This window comes from Tachyglossus aculeatus, chromosome 2 (assembly GCF_015852505.1).
Source record: "Tachyglossus aculeatus isolate mTacAcu1 chromosome 2, mTacAcu1.pri, whole genome shotgun sequence".
In the NCBI taxonomy this organism is placed as follows: domain Eukaryota; kingdom Metazoa; phylum Chordata; class Mammalia; order Monotremata; family Tachyglossidae; genus Tachyglossus; species Tachyglossus aculeatus.
The window spans coordinates 151,101,104-151,120,807 of NC_052067.1; positions in this window are offsets into that span (position 1 = coordinate 151,101,104).

A 19,704-nucleotide genomic window follows, 5' to 3' on the forward strand; every position below is an offset into this window, starting at 1 on the left:
AATAATAATAAATAATGATGGCATTTATTAAGCACTTACTATGTGCAAAGCACTGTTCTAAGTGCTGGGGAGGTTACAAGGAGATCAGGTTGTCCCACGGGGGGCTCACAGTCTTAATCCCCGTTTTACAGATGAGGAAACTGAGGCACAGAGAAGTTAAGTGACTTGCCCAAAGTCACACAGCTGACAATTGGCAGAGCTGGGATTGGCAGAGGCAGAGCTTCTGGACTGTGAGCCCATTGCTGGATAGGGACTGTCTCTATATGTTGCCGATTTGTACTTCCCAAGTGCTTAGTACAGTGCTCTGCACACAGTAAGCGCTCAATAAATAGATTGAATGAATGAATGAACGAATTAATAAAATTGGGATTAACACTGTGAGCCCCACGGGGACAATCTGATTACCTTGTATCTACCCCAGCACTTATAACAGTGTTTGGCACATAGTAAGCGCTTAACAACTACTATTATTATTATTCTTATTATTATTACCTTTGGGCACTTGGTATTCACCCTATCCACATCCTCACAGTACTTATATACATATCCATAATTTATTTATACATACTGATGTCCCTCTCCCCTTCTAGACTGTAAATTCCTTGTGGGCAGGCAGTGTGTTTACCGACTCTGTTCTGTGTACTGTCCCAAGCGCTTAGTACAGTGCTCTGCATGCAGTAAAAGTTCAATAAATGTCAGTCAATCATATTTATTTAGCACTTACTGCGTGCAAAGCACTGTACTAAGCGCTCGGGAGAGTGCAATATAACAATATAACAGACCCATTCCCTGTCACAACGAACTGATTGATTGATTACTAAGGATATTTAATTACAACAGTATTACTATTTCAAACATTTACTTCCATTATTGCCCATCAGCATGTCCAGCTTCGCTGGCTGTATTGAGGTTCTGAGGGAGAACATCTGCTTCCTGAAATCTTTTTGGGGAGCCATTGATATTTTTCTTTGAGCTGGTAGCGGCAGTACCGTATTTCTTGTTTCAGGACTGGGTGAGGGGCAGGTTCAGGGAGTTCTCTGAGATCAACATCAGATCTTACTGAGATGATATTGACTTTTTTATGGTATTTTGTACGTGCTTACTATGTGCCAGGCATTGTACTAAGTACTGAGATAGGTACAAGTCACAGTGTTCTGCACAAATTTAAGAGCTCAATAAATACTATTGAATGGAGGTTGATCAGGTTGGACACCGTCCGTGTCCCACATGGGGCTCACAGGCTTAATCCCCATTTTACAGATGAGTTATCTGGGGCATGGAGAAGTGAAGTGACTAGCCCAAGGTCACACAGCAGAAAAGTGGTGGAGTTGGGATTAGAACCCAGGTCCTTCTGACTCACCGGCACCTGCTCTATCCACTAGGCCACACTGGAGCGCATGGCCCTAAAGCAGTTAGAACAGTGCTTGACACATAGTAAGCGCTTAACAAATTTTAGACTGTGAGCCCACTGTTGGGTAGGGACCATCTCTATATGTTGCCAACTTGTACTTCCCAAGCGCTTAGTACAGTGCTCTGCACACAGTAAGCGCTCAATAAATACGATTGACTGATTGATTAACAAATACTATCATTATTATTAAAGACTAACTTCAATGCTTACTTTAACTGTGGTGGAGAAAGTTACAGTTGGGAAAAATGTGGATCCCTATTATCCAGCTGTGGCCCCAAGCTTGAGCAAAACATTGTGAATCCTAAGTGTTGCTAAAATGTCTGAAATCTGGCCAAGAACAAGTGGGATGAGCCCATTTTTATCAAAGACTGCATCTCTGCTCTGAAAGGCTGGCTGCCCAAAACATCTTTATTGGATCGGGGGAGTCTTCCCTGCGATCTCACTATTGCAGATTTTTGGAATATTCCTTGCCAAAACCCTGATATCTGACACTGAGGCTGTGAAAGCAGGCCTCCGCTTCTGAAGATATAAAGCAGATAGATCCCAGCAGGGAAGCAGCGTGGCTCAGTGGAAAGAGCCCAGGCTTGGGAGTCAGAAATCACGGGTTCTAATCCCAGCTCTGCCACATGTCTGCTGTGTGACCTCGGGCAAGTCACTTAACTTCTTTGAGCCTGTTACCTCATCTATAAAATGGGGATTAAGACTGTGAGCCCCACGTGGGACAACCTGATCACCTTGTATCCCTTCCCCCCGCCCCAGCACTTAGAACAGTGCTTCTCACATAGTAAGCGCTTAACAAACGCAATCATTATTATTATGATCCCAGCTGTGGAAGCTAATCCATTTCACTGTTGTGAAGTTTACGTCACTTTACTGGCACTGCCTTGTGATCCCTTGTGTGAAGAGTAAATCTGTCAGTTGGAGATGGAGATCTACAGAACTCTCCCCCATAAACACATGCATATGCCTGCCCAAAAACCCTTACATGTGTATCTGTAACTCTTCATGCTGATGTATTCCAGGACAGCAAAACACCTCGCTGGGCATTTTCAACTGAGACTCCAGTGTCAGTTTGACTGGTGCAGTGTGCGGAGTCCAAGAAAGTCTTAATCTTACCCTATCCATGTCCCACAAGATGCTTACAGTATTAACACCCATTTTACAGATGAGGTAACTGAGGCAGAGAGAAGTGAAGTGGGCTTCCCAAGGTCACACAGCAGACAAGTGGCAAAACCAGGAGTAAAACCCAGGTCCTCATGGGTTTTAAAGTATGGTGCACTGTAAGCTCCCCTGTTGTAATAATAATAATAGCATTTGTTAAGCGCTTACTATGTGCCAAGTACTGTTCTAAGCACTGGGAGGATATAAGGTAATCCGGTTGTCCCACATGGGGCTCACAGTTTTAATCCCCATTTTACAGATGAGGTACTGAGGCCCAGAGAAGTTGTGACTTGCCCAAAGTCACACAGCTGACAAGTGGTGAAGCCGGGATTTCATTCATTCATTCATTCATTCAATTATATGTATTAAGTGCTTACTGTGTACAGGGCACTGTACTAAGCGCTTGGGAAGTACAAGTCGGCAACATACAGAGACAGTCCCTACCCAACAACGGGCTCACATTCTAGAAGGGGGAGACAGACAACAAAACAAAACATGTAGACAGGATTTGAACCCATGTCCTCTGACTCCCAAGCCCGTGCTCTTTCCACTGAGCCATGCTGCTTCTCACTGCTTCTGTAGACTGGAAGCTCATTGTGGGCAGGGAATGGGTCTGTTTTATTGTTGTGTTGTACTCTCCCAAGCACCTAATACAGTGCTCTGCACACAGTAAGCGCTCAATAAATATGACTGACTGATTAATTACTGTATTTTCTAGTGGGTCTTGGTTACAGAGTGACAAAGGAAACTTCCAATCTTCACCTCCTTGGAATAATGAACCTCATTTCTTATGTGTGTTCTAGACTGTAAGCTCATTGTGGGTAAGGCATATGTCTGTTTATTGTTATATGGTACTCTCCCACTAAGCGTGGCTTAGTGGAATGAGCACGGGCTTGGAAGTCAGAGGTTGTGGGTTCTAATCCTGGCTCCACCACTTGTCAGATGTATGACTTTGGGCAAGTCACTTAGCTTCTCTGTGCCTCGGTGACCTCATCTGTAAAATGGGGATTAAGGATGTGAGCCCCATGTGGGACAATCTGCTTACCTTGTATCTACCCCAATGCTTGATTCATAGTAAGCGCTTTACAAATACCATAGTTATTATTAGTACAGTGCTTTGCACACAGTAAGTGCTCAATAAATACGACTGAATGAATGAATGAATGTTCTAGGGATTTTATGACTTTCAAGCAATCAGGAAAACCTCCTAATTGTTCCCAGAAAAGTATCTCCTTCCATCCTCTGAAATTATTTGGCTAAAAGCCTAACTGAAGAGAGATATTTTACAGACATGGCTATCAAGCTTAGGCCTCTAATTCAGGGCACCAGATGAGTTTAGAGGCAAATGAGTATCACACCTGATTCTGGAAATTCTTGAGAGGCAGGCGGTCTTTTCCCTCACATCCACTGTCAGGATGAGGCCTAGCTGGGGGAGAAGGGACTGTGAGCCTGCTGTTGGGTAGGGACCGTCTCTATATGTTGCCAACTTGTAGTTCCCAAGCGCTTAGTACAGTGCTCTGCACACAGTAAGCGCTCAATAAATACAATTGAATAAATGAATGAATGAATCTGAATTGCATGTCACTGAGGTAACAGTAATTACCACTCGCTGAGCAAAGGGAAGCAGTGTGGCCTAGTGGAAAGAGCACGGGCCTTGAAGTCAGAGGTCATGGGTTCTAATCCCAGCTCTACCAATTGCTTGCTGAGTGACCCTGGGCAAGTCACTTGACTTCTCTGTGCCTCAGTTTCCTCAGCTGCAAAATGGGGATTCAATACCTTAAACTGTGAGCCCCAAGCAGGGCAGGGACTGTGTACGACCTAATTGACCTGTATCTACCGCAGCGCTTAGAATAGTGTTTGACACACAGTAAGTGCTTTACAGATACTGTAAGACAATTATGTACACAATAAATCATATTTATTGAGTGCTTACTACGTGCAGAGCGGTGTACTAAGCATTTAGGAGAGTACACTATAACAAAGTTGGTAGCCATGTTCCCTGCCGACAAGGAGCTCACAAGTCTAGAGAGGGAGACAGATATTAATATAGATAAGTAACTTATGGATATGTAAGTAAGTGCTGAAGGGCTGCGGGGGGAGGTGAATAAAGGGAGCAAATCCAGGCTACATTGCCCCTGAGCTACTGGCCACACTTTCTGTTTTTTTAATGGTATTTCTTAAGCGCTTAATATGTTCCAGGTACTGTACTAACAGCTGGGGGTAGATACAAGTTAATCAGGTTGGAGACAGTTCCTGTGCCACAGAGGGCTCACAGTCATCATCCCCACTGTAGAGATGAAGTCACTGAGGCACAGAGATGTTAAGTGACTTGCCCAAGGAACAGTGCTGGGCACATAGTAAGCGCTTAACAAACACCATCATTATTATAGCATCATCATCATCATCAATCGTATTTATTGAGCGCTTACTATGTGCAGAGCACTGTACTAAGCGCTTGGGAAGTACAAATTGGCAACATATAGAGACAGTCCCTACCCAACAGTGGGCTCACAGTCTCAAAGGGGGAGACAGAGAACAAAACCAAACATACTAACAAAATAAAATACATAGAATAGATATGTACAAGTAAAATAAATAGAGTAATAAATCTGTACAAACATATATACATATATACAGGTGCTGTGGGGAAGGGAAGGAGGTAAGATGGGGGGATGGAGGGGGGACGAGGGGGAGAGGAAGGAAGAGGCTCAGTCTGGGAAGGCCTCCTGGAGGAGGAGTGGCGGAGTTGGGTTTAGGGCCCAAGTCCTTCTGACTCCCAAGCTCTCCACCCACGGACCCGACTAAACAACCCTCAAATGAGAAGCAGCGTGGCTCAGTGGAAAAAGCCCCGGCTTTGGAGTCAGAGGTCATGGGTTCAAATCCCAGCTCCACCACTTGTCAGCTGTGGGACTGTGGGCAAGTCACTTCACTTCTCTGGGCCTCAGTTCCCTCATCTGGAAAATGGGGATGAAGACTGTGAGCCCCATGTGGGACAACCTGATCACCTTGTAGAATTCCCCAGCGCTTAGAACAGTGCTCTGCACATAGTAAGCGCTTAATAAATGCCATTATTAAATTAAATTAAATTAAATTAAGTGCAAGGGTGACGCGGAAGCGAGTGGGAGAAGAGGAAATGAGGGCTTAGTTGGGGAAGGCCTCTTGGAGGAGATGTGGGAAGGTGGAGAGTAGTGATTATCCATTTAATATAAAGAGAAAGGACACTCCAGGCCAGACGCAGGTCATGGGAGAGAGGTCAGCGGTGAGATACACGAGACTGAGGTACATTCAGTACCTCAGTTAATGTTAGAGAAGCAAGTGTGAGGGCTGGGTTATAGTAGATAAACAGCCAGGTGAGGTAGGAAGGGACAAGGTGATTGAATGCTTTAAAGCCAATGGCGAGGAGTTTCTGTTTGATGCAGAGGTGAATGGGCAAACACTGGAGGTTCCTGAAAAGTGGGGAAACATGGACTGATTGTTTTCATAGAAAAATGAACTGGGCAGCAGAGTGAAATATGGACTGAAGTGGGAACAAATTAGAGGCGGGGAAGTCGTCAGCAAGGAGGCTGATACAGTATTCAAGGTGGGTAGTATAAGCACTTGGATCAACGTGGTAGCAGTTTGGATGGTAAGGAAAGTGTGGATTTTCACAATGTCGTGAAGGTTGAACCAATGGGATTTAGTGACAGATTGAATATGTGGGTTCCATCTCCTCCTGACCCACTCACACACCTCTATTTCCCCACCCTTGCGAGCTTTCATCTTGAATAACTAGTCCAATTATCCATGTAGCCTTTATCCATGGAGCCTCAACTGCACAGCCCTAGGGAGTACCCTAGAGCCATTTCAGATACTTTCATTAATGGGAGCTGCTCAGCCTATGACATGAGGTAAGTTGCCTTTGGGTGGAGCAACACTAAACCATTTTGAGTTTAGGGACAGAGGTTCCAGTAAACTTGCAAATCATTTTATTTATAGGGATGAAAGAGTTGTCACAACACTTTGACTCTTCTGCCTTTGGTAATTTCTTCTGAGCCATCTAGGGCTCTGTGGAGGACTGATGGCATTATAGAAAGATTGCTCTTTTGGGATTTATGTAGATTGCCTGTATGAATTGGATCAACTCTTCCAGAATCCCATTTGCTTTCTCTCTTCTCTCCCATCATGATCCATTCATACAACTCTACTTCTCTCGATTTTCATCTTGAGCAAACCCTCTAGACTGTCCCTCTAGACTGAAAGCTGGGTGTCTGTTTATTGTTATATTGTACTGTCCCAAGTACTTAGTACAGTGCTCTGTACACATTAAGAGCTCAATAAATAACGAATGAATGAATGAATGAATGAATGAATGAACAACCAGTCCTTCATGACCAGTAACAGAAACTCCTCACCATTGGCTTTAAAACACTCAATCAATTTGCCCCCTCTTACCTCATCTCACTACTCTCCTATTACATCCCAGCCCACATATTTCTCTACTCTAATACTAACCTTCTCACTGTACCTCAATCTCATCTACCTTACCTCTGACCTCTTGCCTGGAATGCCCATCCTTTTCACATTTGACAGTTGCTCTCCCCCCAAAGTCTTATTGAAGGCACATCTCCAAGAGGCCTTCCATGACTAAGCCCTCTTTTCCTCTTCACTCCCTCCCTTCTGCATCGCCCTGAATTGTTCCCTTTATTCATCCCTCCTTCCAGGTCTACAACACTAATGATGATGACGATGGTAAATGCCAAGCACTATGTGCCAAGCATTGTTCTAAGAACTAGGATGTACATATCTGTAATTTGTTCATTTATACTAATGTCTGTCTCCCCTCTCTAGACTGTAAGCTCATTGTGGACAGGGAATGTGTCTGTTATATTATTATTTTGGACTCTCCCAAGTGCTTAGGACAGTGCTCTACACACAATAAGCACTCAATAAATACAATTGACTGACTGACCACTGGTTCCACTGGCTGACAAATTCCTCTGGACTGTAAGCTCGTTGTGCAATGTGTCTAACAACTCTGTTGCACTGCATGGTCCCAAGCACTTAATACAGTGCTCTGCACACAGTAAGCACTTAATAAATACCACTGACTGATTGATTGATCAATCAGAAGCCATAATGCAAGATAAATTAAGATAATTTAGAGGCTCGATATACTCTTAAAACTTTCCAGTTTTCACTAACTCATATCTGCAGTTTTAATTATGCAGTTTGGAATAATCAACAGGTCAAACTTCCCATAAAAAAGCTTACACTGGTGTCTTTCAGAAATGAATGATTTTATTGGAATGACAGTAGCCAAGGACCCCTGGATTCTAGAATCATTGGCTCCACCAGGAAGCCTTCCCTGATTAATTCATAATAATCACGTTATTTGTTAGGCAGTTACTAGGTGCCAAGAAATATCTACTATGGATAGATACATTGTAAGCCTACTGAACACAGTCCCTGCCCCACATGGGGCAGAGGGCACTCTCCACCTCCACATCAAAGAGAAACTCCTCACTACTGGCTTCAACGTGCTCAATCACCTTGCCCCCTCCTACCTCACCTCACTACTCTCCTACCACAATCCAGCCCACACATTTTGCTCCTCTAATGCTAACCTCCCCACTGTAACTCGAACTCATCTATCTCACCACCTTGCCCTTGCCCCCTCTGACCTGGAATGCCCTCCCTCCTCAAATCAACAGACAATTACTCCCGCCCTTACTTCATTCAATCAATCGTATTTATTGAGCGCTTACTGTGTGCAGAGCACTGTATTAAGCGCTTGGGAAGTACAAGTTGGCAACGTACAGAGACGGTCCCTACCCAAAAGTGGGCTCACAGTCTAGAGCCTTATTGAATGCACATGTCCTCCAAGAGGCCTTCCCTGACTAAGCCCTCTATTCCTTTTCTTCCACTCCCTTTTGTGCCACCCTAACTTGCTCCTTTTATTCATCCCCCCTCCCAGCTCCGGCACTTAGTCTCCGTAATTGTAGGGACCGTCTCTATTTGTTGCCGACTTGTACTTCCCAAGAGCTTAGTACAGTGCTTTGAACATAGTAAGTGCTCAATAAATACAATTGAATGAAAGAATGAATGAATATATTAATGTCTGTTTCCCACTCTAGTCTGAAAGCTCACTGTGGGCAGGGAATGTGTCTGTTCTGTTGCTATACTGCACTCTCCCAAGCGCTTAGTACAGTGCTCTGCACACAGTAAGCACTCAATAAATATGACTGATTGATTGACATGGGGCTGACAGTCTAGGGGAGGGAGAACAGGTATTTAATTGACATATTACAGATGAGGACACTGAGGAACAGAGAAATTAAGTGACTCCCCACAAGAAGACAGAGCAGGGAAATGGTGGAGTGAGGATTAGGACCCACGTTCTCTAAGTCCCAGGCCCATGCTCTTTCCACCAGACCACTCTGCTTCTCATCAAACCCAAGTTCCATCAACTCATTTTAAAGATGAGGAGACTGAGGCCTAGAGTGGTTTGCTGATCACCCAGGAGGCCATCAGCCAAGTTGGATCTAGAGGCCACTTAATGGTGTAGTGTAGGAATGTACATGTTTCCCATAATTACGATGCTTATAATTCTTTACCTTTTCCAACTGAAATGACAAGTTCTGAAGTGCCAGAGCTCTGAACCGCATTTTTTTAATGATATTTGCTAAGCACTTACTACTGTGCCAGGCACTGTACTCAAGGTTCAGTTCTGGGTCCCCTTCTATTCTCCATTTACACCCACTATCTTGGAAAACTAATTTGCTCCCATGGCTTCAACTACTACCTCTATGTGGATGATACCCAAATCTACATCTCCAGTTCTGATCTCTCTCCCTCTATATAGTCTCGCATTTCCTCCTGCCTTCAAGACATCTCTACTTGTATGTCCTGCCGTCTCCTCAAATTTAACATGTCAAAAACAGAACTCCTTATTTTCCCACCCAAAACCTGTCCTGCCCTTGACTTTCCCATCATGATAGACAGTACCACCGTCCTTTCTGTCTCATAAATCCATAGCATGGGTGTTATCCTCAACTCATCTCTGTCTTTCAACCCACATATTCAATCTGTCACCAAATCCTGTCAGTCCCATCTTCACAACATACCTAAAATCTGCCCTTTCCTCTCCATCCAAACTACTACCATGTTAATCCAAGTACGTATCTTATCTTCCACTCAAACCCTATCCTCTCACTAACTTTCTCATCACTGTAGACGGCACCACCATCCTTCCTGTCTCACAAGCCCATAACCTTGGGGTTATCCTTGGCTCCTTGCTGTCGTTCAACACACATATTCAATCCGTCACCAAATCCTGTCAGCCCCACCTTCACAACATCGGTAAAATCCACTCTTTCCTCTCCACCCAAACTGCTACCATGTTAATACAATCACTCATCCTATCCCACCTGAATTACTGCATCTGCCTCCTTGCTGACCTCCCAGCCCCCTGCCTCTCCCCACTCCAGTCCATACTTCACTCTGCAGAACATTTTACAAAAATGTTCAGGACATGTCACCCCACTCCTCAGAAAACTCCAGTGGTTGGCCATCCAAAGAAGCAGCGTGGCTTAGTGGATAGAGCACAGATCTGGGAGTCAGAAGGTCATGGGTTCTAATTCCAGCTCTGCCACTTGTCTGCTGTGTGACCTTAGGCAAGTCACTTAACTTCTCTGTGCCTCAGTTCCCGCTTCTGTAAAATGGGGATTAAGACCGGGAGTCCTACGTGGGACAACCTGGATACCTTGTATATACCCCGGTGCTTAGAACAGTGCTTGGCACATAGTAAGCGCTTCACAAATACCATAATTATTATCCATCTCCCTATCAAACAAAAACTCCTCACCACTGGCTTTAAAGCACTCCATCACCTTACCCCCTCCTACCAAACCTCACTACTTTCCTTTTACAACACATCCCACACTTTGTTCCTCTAGTGCTAATCTTCTCACTGTGCCTCAATGGCATCTGTCTCGCTGATGACCCCTCTCCCACATCCTGCCTCTGTCCTGGAATGCCCTCCCTCCTCAAGTCTGCAAGACAATTACTTTCCCCACCTTCAAAGCTTTACTGAAGGTACATAGAGAAGCAGTGTGGCTCAGTGGAAAGAGCACGAGCTTTGGCGTCATAGGTCATGGGTTCCAATCCCAGCTCCGCCAATTGTCAGCTGTGTGACTTTGGGCAAGTCACTTAACTTCTCTGTGCCTCAATTACCTCATCTGTAAAATGGGGATTAAGATTGTGAGCCCCACGTGGGACAACTTGATCACTTTATAGCCCTCCAGCACTTAGAACAGTGCTTTGCACATAGTAAATGCTTAACAAATACCATCATTATTATTAATTCCTCCAAGAGACCTTCCCAGACTGTCCCATTCATTCATTCAATCATATTTATTCATTCATTCATTCAATCGTATTTATTGAGCGCTTACTGTGTGCAGAGCACTGTATTAAGTGCTTGGGAAGTACAAATAGGCAACATATAGAGACAGTCCCTACCCAACAATGGGCTCACAGTCGCACTTTACCTCATCTACCACTCCCTTCTGCATCACCCTGACTTGCTCCCTTTGCTCTTCCCCCTCCCAGCCTTAAAGCACTTATTTACATATCTGTAATTTTATTTTTTTGCATTGATGTCTGTCTCCCCTCAGCCCCCATCCACTGTAAGCTTACTGTGGGCAGGGAATGTGACTGCTTATTGTTGTACTGTACTTTCCCAAGCACTTAGTACAGTAGGTGCTTAATAAATACGATTTAATTAATGAATGAATGAATGATTACCGCATCAGCTGCCTTGCTGACCTCCCTGCCTCCTGTCTCTTGCTACTCCAGTCCGTATTTCACCCTGTTGTCCAAATCATTTTACTACAAAAACGTTCGGTCCATGTTCCCCACACCCTAAGAACCTCCAGTGGTTGCCCATCCACCTCTATAACAAACAGAAACTCCTTACCTTCAACTTCAAAGCACACGTCACTAGCAGAAAACACCTAAAAACTCCCAATTTTTTTAAAAGCTGAGACTGAAGGAGCCACCACTGTTCTTCCCCTACCGCTGAGCTGACAAATGTGCTGTCTTTGGTACAGAAGATAATGAAATGCCTGGAGAGATATCCTGCAAACACTAGAATCAGCTTCTTAAAATGAAATTACAGCTATTCACTTTATACTGTGGAGTAAGAATCCTTCCCCAAGTTACTAAATGCCTCTGGTGAAACAAATAACTACCAAAGGGGATGCTTCTCATTCCATAAAACTCCTTCCTGAGAGTGCTTCTCTTCTATCAGTCACTTTCTACATATTATCCTTTAAGATCTTAGTCTTCAAGATCATTGCATTTGTTTTACTGAAAAAGCCAGCCTGTAAATTGAATACACCTCTCCTAACTGCAAGTAAGAAATGGTGCCATGGAGAGGTTAAATGACTTGTCAACGTCGTATATGGCAAAAGCCAATTAAGTTCTGATTGGTGGCATTAAAACTCCCTGAGATCCTGTTCTGGAATCCTAGAGCCAGACTGTTTCTTTTTCAATGGGACCCCAGAAAGTCTTCTCACATGCCAGAGTATCTCACAGTTACTTATTATCAACCTGATAAATGGTACATGCCACATAAACACCCCCTTCTATTTCAATAGTTCCCCTAATAGGCAGAACTAAACTAAGGAAGTACTTTCTTGAAGGATTCTCAATGTATTCCCAGATACGTCAGCACTGATAACCAAGTATCTGCTTTTCTATGATTACATTTAAACGAAATGATTTATCTCGTTTGAGAATGTTATAGGGAGTGTTTTTCTGTAGCTTTGAGTACACTTGGGTTGTCCAGAACTACAGTCTTCATCAGGTAGTGTAGCATGGCTTAGTGGTTTAGAGCACAGGCGTGGGAGTCAGAAGGATATGGGTTCTAATCCCCACTCCACCACTTGTCTGCTGTGTGACCTTGGGTGAGTCACTTTACTTCTCTAGGCCTCAGTAACCTCATCTGGAAAATGGAGATGAAGACTGTGAGCCCTATGTGGGACAGGGACTGTGTCCAACTAAATTTGCTTGTATCTAGCCCGGCACTTACGACAATGCCTGACACAAAGTAAGCACTCAACAAATACCATCATTATTATTGACGTGAGACAGGGACTGTGTCCAACCCCATTTGCTTATATCCATCCCACTACAGCTCCTGGCACAGAGTAAGCACTTAACAAATGCCACAGTTGTTATTGTGGTTATTATTAATTCCTTTCTGTGTGCCAGACTCTGGACTAAGCACTAGTAAAGAGCATACAAGTGTTCAATCAATCAATTGTATTTACTCACTCTTTACTGTGTCCACAGCACTGCATTAAATGCTTAGGAGTGTACAAGATAACAGAGTCAGTAATAATGATGATGGCATTTATTAAGCACTTACTATGTGCAAAGAACTGTTCTAAGAGCTGGGGGGGTGACAAGGTGCTCAGGTTGTCCCATGGGGGGCTCACAGTCTTAATCCCCATTTTACAGATGAGGGAACTGACGCCCAGAGAAATTAAGACACATTCCCTACACAAAACAAGCTTAGAGTCTAGAGGGGGAGATCAGCATAATATAAATAAATAAATTACGACTATGTACATAAAGTGCTGTAAGTGTTCAATAAATATGATTGATTGATTAATTGACTGAATTAGGCATGGACCCTGTCCTTCATCTGGTGAAACCACCAATAAGCCTCAGTAGAATAATAGTAGTAGCAGCAGTTAGTGAGTACTCACTTGGGCGTGGTGCCCTGGACCGAATAGTATGGCAAATTTTTCCATGGACTCTAATTCTTGTTCCATGGAAGCTGGAGAACAGGTTGTGTCCAGATCAGGAAGGAATGTCTACGTAGACATAGTGGGAACAAGAGAATATTCTAAATGTGTCAGGGTGAAATATCAGAGACTATCGTTGACTATACATCGGTACGTGAGGGAAGACAGGAAGGGAGGGAGCAGAGTGCATGGCACAGCAACCAGCCGCCACCTCAACAGTGAATTTCCAGACTCGTTTACTTCCAACAGTGAAAAATGAGATGCTAGGGTTGGGGCAGAGAGGGGTGGGGTGTTGCTTTCCCGGTTGTCGAACCCTTGGAGGCTCTCGAGAAGAGAATTGGCCTCACTATCTCCGCCGCTCAATTCCCTGCTGGCTCCACTGCGTGGGGAAGAAAGTACTATTTTTATTATGGCATATGGTATCCTGCACAATCTTTGCAATGGGCAGAATGCCATCCTGTCTTCATGTTCTTGTGCTAATGCAAAGTGGAATAAAAAAGGCTAATCCCTGATGGGCTCCACCCTCCCCAGCTGGGGGAAATGAGGTGTTCCTTCAGCCCTCAGTAGGTAACTCAGAGCTCCAGGACTCCAAGAACTCCTGGGGTGGCCCTAGTGTGACTGTGAGCTCACTGTGGGCAGGGATTGTCTCTATTGCTGTATTGTAGTTTTCCAAGTGCTTAGTACAGTACTGTGCACACAGTAAGTGCTCAATAAATACGATTGAATGAAACATACTCCTAGGTGCAAAAGCATGTCTCCACGTGCACATGTAAGAGCATTTGACCAGAGAGCTGGCCACAGGCGTTCACCAGTTTGAAAGGCTCTTCCACACTCTCTCACAGGCTTCTGGCTGGGTGTCAAAAGAGGGAAACTGTCAGCTGGTTCTACACTTCACATATCACATGGCCTAGTGGACAGAACCTGAGTTCTAATTCCAGCTCTACCACTTGTTGGCTGCGTGATCTTCGACAAGTTTTTTCATTTCTCTGTGGCTCAGTTTCCTCATCTATAAAATGGGGATTAAATACCTATTCTCTCTACCTCTTAGACTGTGAGCCCCAAAGGAGACTATGTCTGTTCTGAAGACCCTAGCACTTACTACAGTGCTTGGCACACAGTAATCACTTAAACAAACACCACAATTATTATTATAATTATGTAAGAAGTTCCCACCTCCTCCTCCCCCCCTCCACTGAAAGAGTTTGGGAGACTTAAGGGGTCATTTTCTGCACTTGATTGGCACTTCCTTCCAGTTACAGCCCTCAGAATGTTCCAGTCACTCCAACTGCCCACAGGAACTGCTTTACCTCTATAATTGTTTGGGGTTTCTGTTGGCCATATTATTATTATTATAGATTATTTATGGCCTTTATATCATCCCTTTTGTTACTGGGGATTTTTGTTTGGTACATTTTTGACACTCATGTCTCCCCTACAAGAATGAGAATTTTTTTACAGTATTTAAGCACTTACTATGTATGTGTCAGACACTGCACTAAGCACTAGGTAATCAGGTTAGACACAGTCCATGACCCACATGGTGCTCACAGTCATAATCCCCATTTTACAGATAAGATGACTGAGGCACATAGAAGTTAAGTGAGTTGCCCGAGGTCACACAATGGACAAGTTGTGGAGCTGGGATTAGAACCCAGGTCCTTCTGAATCACAGGGCTGTGCTCTATCCACAAAGCCACACTAAGCTCTATGTAGGACCTGATTTTCTTGCTTGACACATAGTAAGCACTTCACAAATACCACAAAAATTATTATTATTATTAGACCTAACTCTTCCGCTGGTCCTGGGAAAATCACTTAACTGCTCTGTGCCTCAGTTTCCCAATCTATAAAATGGAGATGAAACAGATTGGGAGGCCCATGTGGACAGGGACTATGCCTGCTTTGATGACAATGTATTTACCCCGGTGCTTATCACCTAGTAGGTACCTAATAAACACCATAATTATCACTGTTATCATTTTATCCAGGTCATACCACTGCTACAGGAAAATGGCCAAGAGAATCCATGAGGACTAATAAAATTGAAGGTTTATTCAGCACTAGTCTGTAGTACATTGATTTGGAAATTCCACCCCAATGGTCTAAAAGAGTTTGTGCACCTTCCAAAGTGCCTAACAAACATCGGAAGGAGAAAAGTACATATTGGGAATCTTTGCTAAGTTTTTAAAATATGAAGCTCTTAGAATCTATGCATTTCTAGAATTCAGATTATAACCCAGCCAGGCCAGATCAAACTTCATTTTACAAATGCTTTGAAACACAAAGATCGCTAGTCAGGGACACACCAAAAATAGAAATAGGAATCTCTAATTCAGGAGGCCACTCTGACCAAAAGAGCCAAGATGGTCTGAGATAAATGGACCTAAGACTTAATTTTATTTTTCTTTAAATCCGAAAATAATTCACATAAATTGATTTAAAGGGAAGTACTATGACTACTAAGTATACCCATATGACTGACAGACCATCAAATTTCATAGACAATCAGCTGTACTCAGTGCATAATTATATAGATGTGGATATGTTGTTAAATGATCCAAAGAAAGAATGGGAAGCAAATTGGCCTCCCGAAGCATGCGGGTAATGAAAAACACATAAGAGCATACTAATAAATTGCTCATTTCAAATGGCTAAGTGATTTCATTAATACAAAACTCAAGAGGAAATGCCCTTTGGAGAATGAGCAAAGAAGAAATTCTGAAGAGTGTTAATGACATTTTTTTATTCCTAACAAGCCACAGGGAAAGTAACATAAAGAAAGAAGGACAAGGGAGGGACATTAGCCTATCCCAACAGCAGTTCTTTGCAGTACAGACATTCCTATCTATGGATAGAAGGCAATGGAATTGAGAAACATAGTGCCACAATTCAACAGAAATTGGTCACAGCACGTGGCACTGCAGGATTGCCTGTTTCAAGGACACTCAAAAGATCTCTCAGGAAACCTTATCAGCTCAGTAGAATTGCACAAGGAACCTGCAATATTGCTACACGTCTACTAAAAACTGAATTTTAAACTGTGTAAATTGGTCTCCAATGAGACAGAGATGTGTAAGAGAAGTGCCCAGAAAATGAGCAATGACACAAACAGCTTGAAACAAGCCTTCTTTTTCAAAATTTTCTTAAATTTTGCTGGTGTGACAGAGCTGGATCCCATTTTGATTTTTTCAAGCCATCTTCCACCAAACCTTTATTTGCCTTGGAAACCATGGTTGATGCATGCTTTTTTTAACAACACAAGGGTCTTCAGGACAGAAATGCCTGCATTAGGTAGGGTGAGAATTGGAAGAGCAGTAGCAGAGGGCAATCTGAGAAAGAGCATACGGGAGAAAATTGGACACTGACCTTGTCTGTCGAGGGGAAGAGAACTGGAGACAAATCAGGAGCAATAAAACACAAAAATACCATGAGACAAAGACAAACAATAAAAACCAAAGGCAGTAGGGAGCTGGGGCTGGAGCAGCAGAATTTCAGGCTTCTCCCGATTCAGAGTCCACAGTACACCCATAGCCTTAGGAATGGCTACCACAACCACTAGCTTTCCTGGGTTTACATAAAGCCTCATGCTACGGGTGATGCTCTCAGCAGGACAGAATAGAGTCTCCTCCATGGTGCAGAGGGGAGTCAGTGCCCATTCCAGAGAGACAGTGTGGTTGGTGTCCAGAAAATGTTGGGGACAGGGGCCCTGGGAAGCGGGGAGAGAAGTCAGTTCATTCGTGTGTGGTGGACAGGACCAAGAGCACTGAAGGGGGCAAGGCTACAGTTAAAGTGGTGAAATAATAATAATATTAATGATAGCATTTTTTAAGAGCTTACTATGTGCCAAGCACTGTTCTAAGCACTGGGGAGGTTACAAGGTGATCAGTTTGGCCCAAGAGGGGCTCACAGTCTTAACCTCCATTTTACAGATGAGGGAACTGAGGCCCAGAGAAGTTAAGAGACTTGCCCAAAGTCACACAGCTGACAATTGGCAGAGCTGGGATTTGAACCCATGACCTCTGATTCCAAAGCCCGGGCACCTTCCACTGAGCCACCCTGCTTCATAATAATAATGATGGCATCTATTATTTTTATTTTGTTAGTATGTTTGGTTTTGTTCTCTGTCTCCCCCTTTTAGACTGTGAGCCCACTGCTGGGTAGGGACTGTCTCTATATGTTGCCAACTTGTACTTCCCAAGTGCTTAGTACAGTGCTTTGCACACAGTAAGCGCTCAATAAATACGATTGATGATGATGATGATCTATTAAGCAATTACTATGTGCAAAGCACTGTTCTAAGCACTGGGAAGGTTACAAGGTGAACAGGTTGTCCCACAGGAGGCTCACAGTCTTCATCCTCATTTTACAGATAAGGGAACTGAGGCCCAGAGAAGTTATGTGACTTGCCCAAAGTCACCCAGCTGACAATTAGCAGAGTCGGTATTCGAACCCATGACCTCTGACTCCCAAGGTCGGGCTCTTTCCACTGAGTCACGCTGCTTCTCATGGCACAACAGCAGCTTTTATATCAGCACGGCAAACACGGAGCCTGCAGGGGATGGACAATTTGGTCAGCCACGGTGTAGGGGGAGGCGAGGCTGCAATTGCCCGATGTTTCGATCAGTTGTGGTGGAGAGCACTGCTTTTGCTCAATAATTGCCACTGACTGAATTTAGTCTTGATATAGATGAGTTTCCCACCTACCAAATTTCACTTTTTTTTTTTCCTTCAACTCTAAGCCCGGATAGGGGCTGGGAGGCAATTAATGAAAAAGCTATCTAGCAGTGAGCTACCTTGAAGGAAAATCCCTCAGTCATCATTATTCTCATAATTCATTTTTACTAATGGCAATACATTGATTGGATTATACAAAACATACTTCCCATAACTTTCTCAATAAAAGGGCATTTAAAACGGTCTAGTAACCGCCTATTGATAAACTATTGAGGTCACAAATTTTAAAAATTGGAAAGCATCTTCTGTAGGTAATTTGGGAGATAAATATTACATTCCCAGAACATATTTTCCCTTCTACAAAATCTCACTTTTTGGTAGGCAGACACCGAATTGTTTGTGTATGATCGTTTGTGAATCAAAGATGCAAAAGTCAGTGACAAAGCAGATCTGTATATTAGCATGACTTTTTCCTTCCAGAAGTGATTTGCATTGCAGGGCCTGGGTTAAGAATGGAGAATCCAGAAAGGTTTTAACTGAAATATTGCACTAAAATGGACCAAGTGACTACTTTCAAAGAGAACTGTAATTCCCTCATTCTTTCCTGAATTTTTATCACTTCACTTCTCTGCGCCTGTTACCTCATCTGAAAAGTGGGAATTAAGACTGTGAGCCCCACACAGGACAAGGACTGTATAATAATAATGGCATTTATTAAGCGCTTACTATGTGCAAAGCACTGTTCTAAGCGCTGGGGAGGTTACAAGGTGATCAAGTTGTCCCACGGGGGGCTCACAGTCTTCATCCCCATTTTACAGATGAGGTAACTGAGGCACAGAGAAGTGACTTGCCCAAGGTCACACAGCTGACAGTTGGCGGAGTCGGGATTTGAACCCATGAACTCTGACTCCAAAGCCCATGCTCTTTCCACTGAGCCACGCTGCTTCTCTCAAGTGTCCTCCTGAGCATTTGTACGGTGCCCTGCTCAGAAAACATTCACTAAATAGTATCAATTGGTTGTTCAAGAGGAGGTAAATCCCCCCCAACCCTGCAGATCGATGAATTGCTTGTATCCATCCCAGCGCTGAATACAGTGCCTGGCATATAGCAAGCCCTTAAAAAAATACCATTATTATTGTTGTTGTTATTATCGTCTAACCATGTTGTAGCCAGTTGGGACCATGTTGCTGGGCAAGAGACCAACTCCTCTCTCCTCTACCTCTCTCTTCCTCCTTCTCCTCGTGCACTCACCCAAGGGCCAACTGTCCCAGCAGCGAAAGTGTTGGGGGGCCCGAGGGACCACCTTCCATTTTCAAGAATTTTAAATTTTGAATAAACACTCCCTCCCCTCCAAGGGCTGCCCACCTACCTCCAGGTGAAACCCTCTGCCCGATCCTCTCTGCTAAATCCAGCAGTTTTTGTCGAGCAGATGTGAAAGGATCTACGCCCGTTTCCGAAACCTACTGGGGAAAGGTTTGCTTCTCATCCTTCGGGTCGTTTTTTGGGTCACAAGAGCCCCCGGGGGATGCAGGGCTATCGGGGAGCCCATCATTTCTATGAATTGGGTGGCGTGCAACCAACTAAATTCAAGTCACCAACGTGCCTAGGTGCTGGTGGAAACTCCTAAGCGCTTAATACAGTGCTTTGCACATGGTCAGTGCTCCA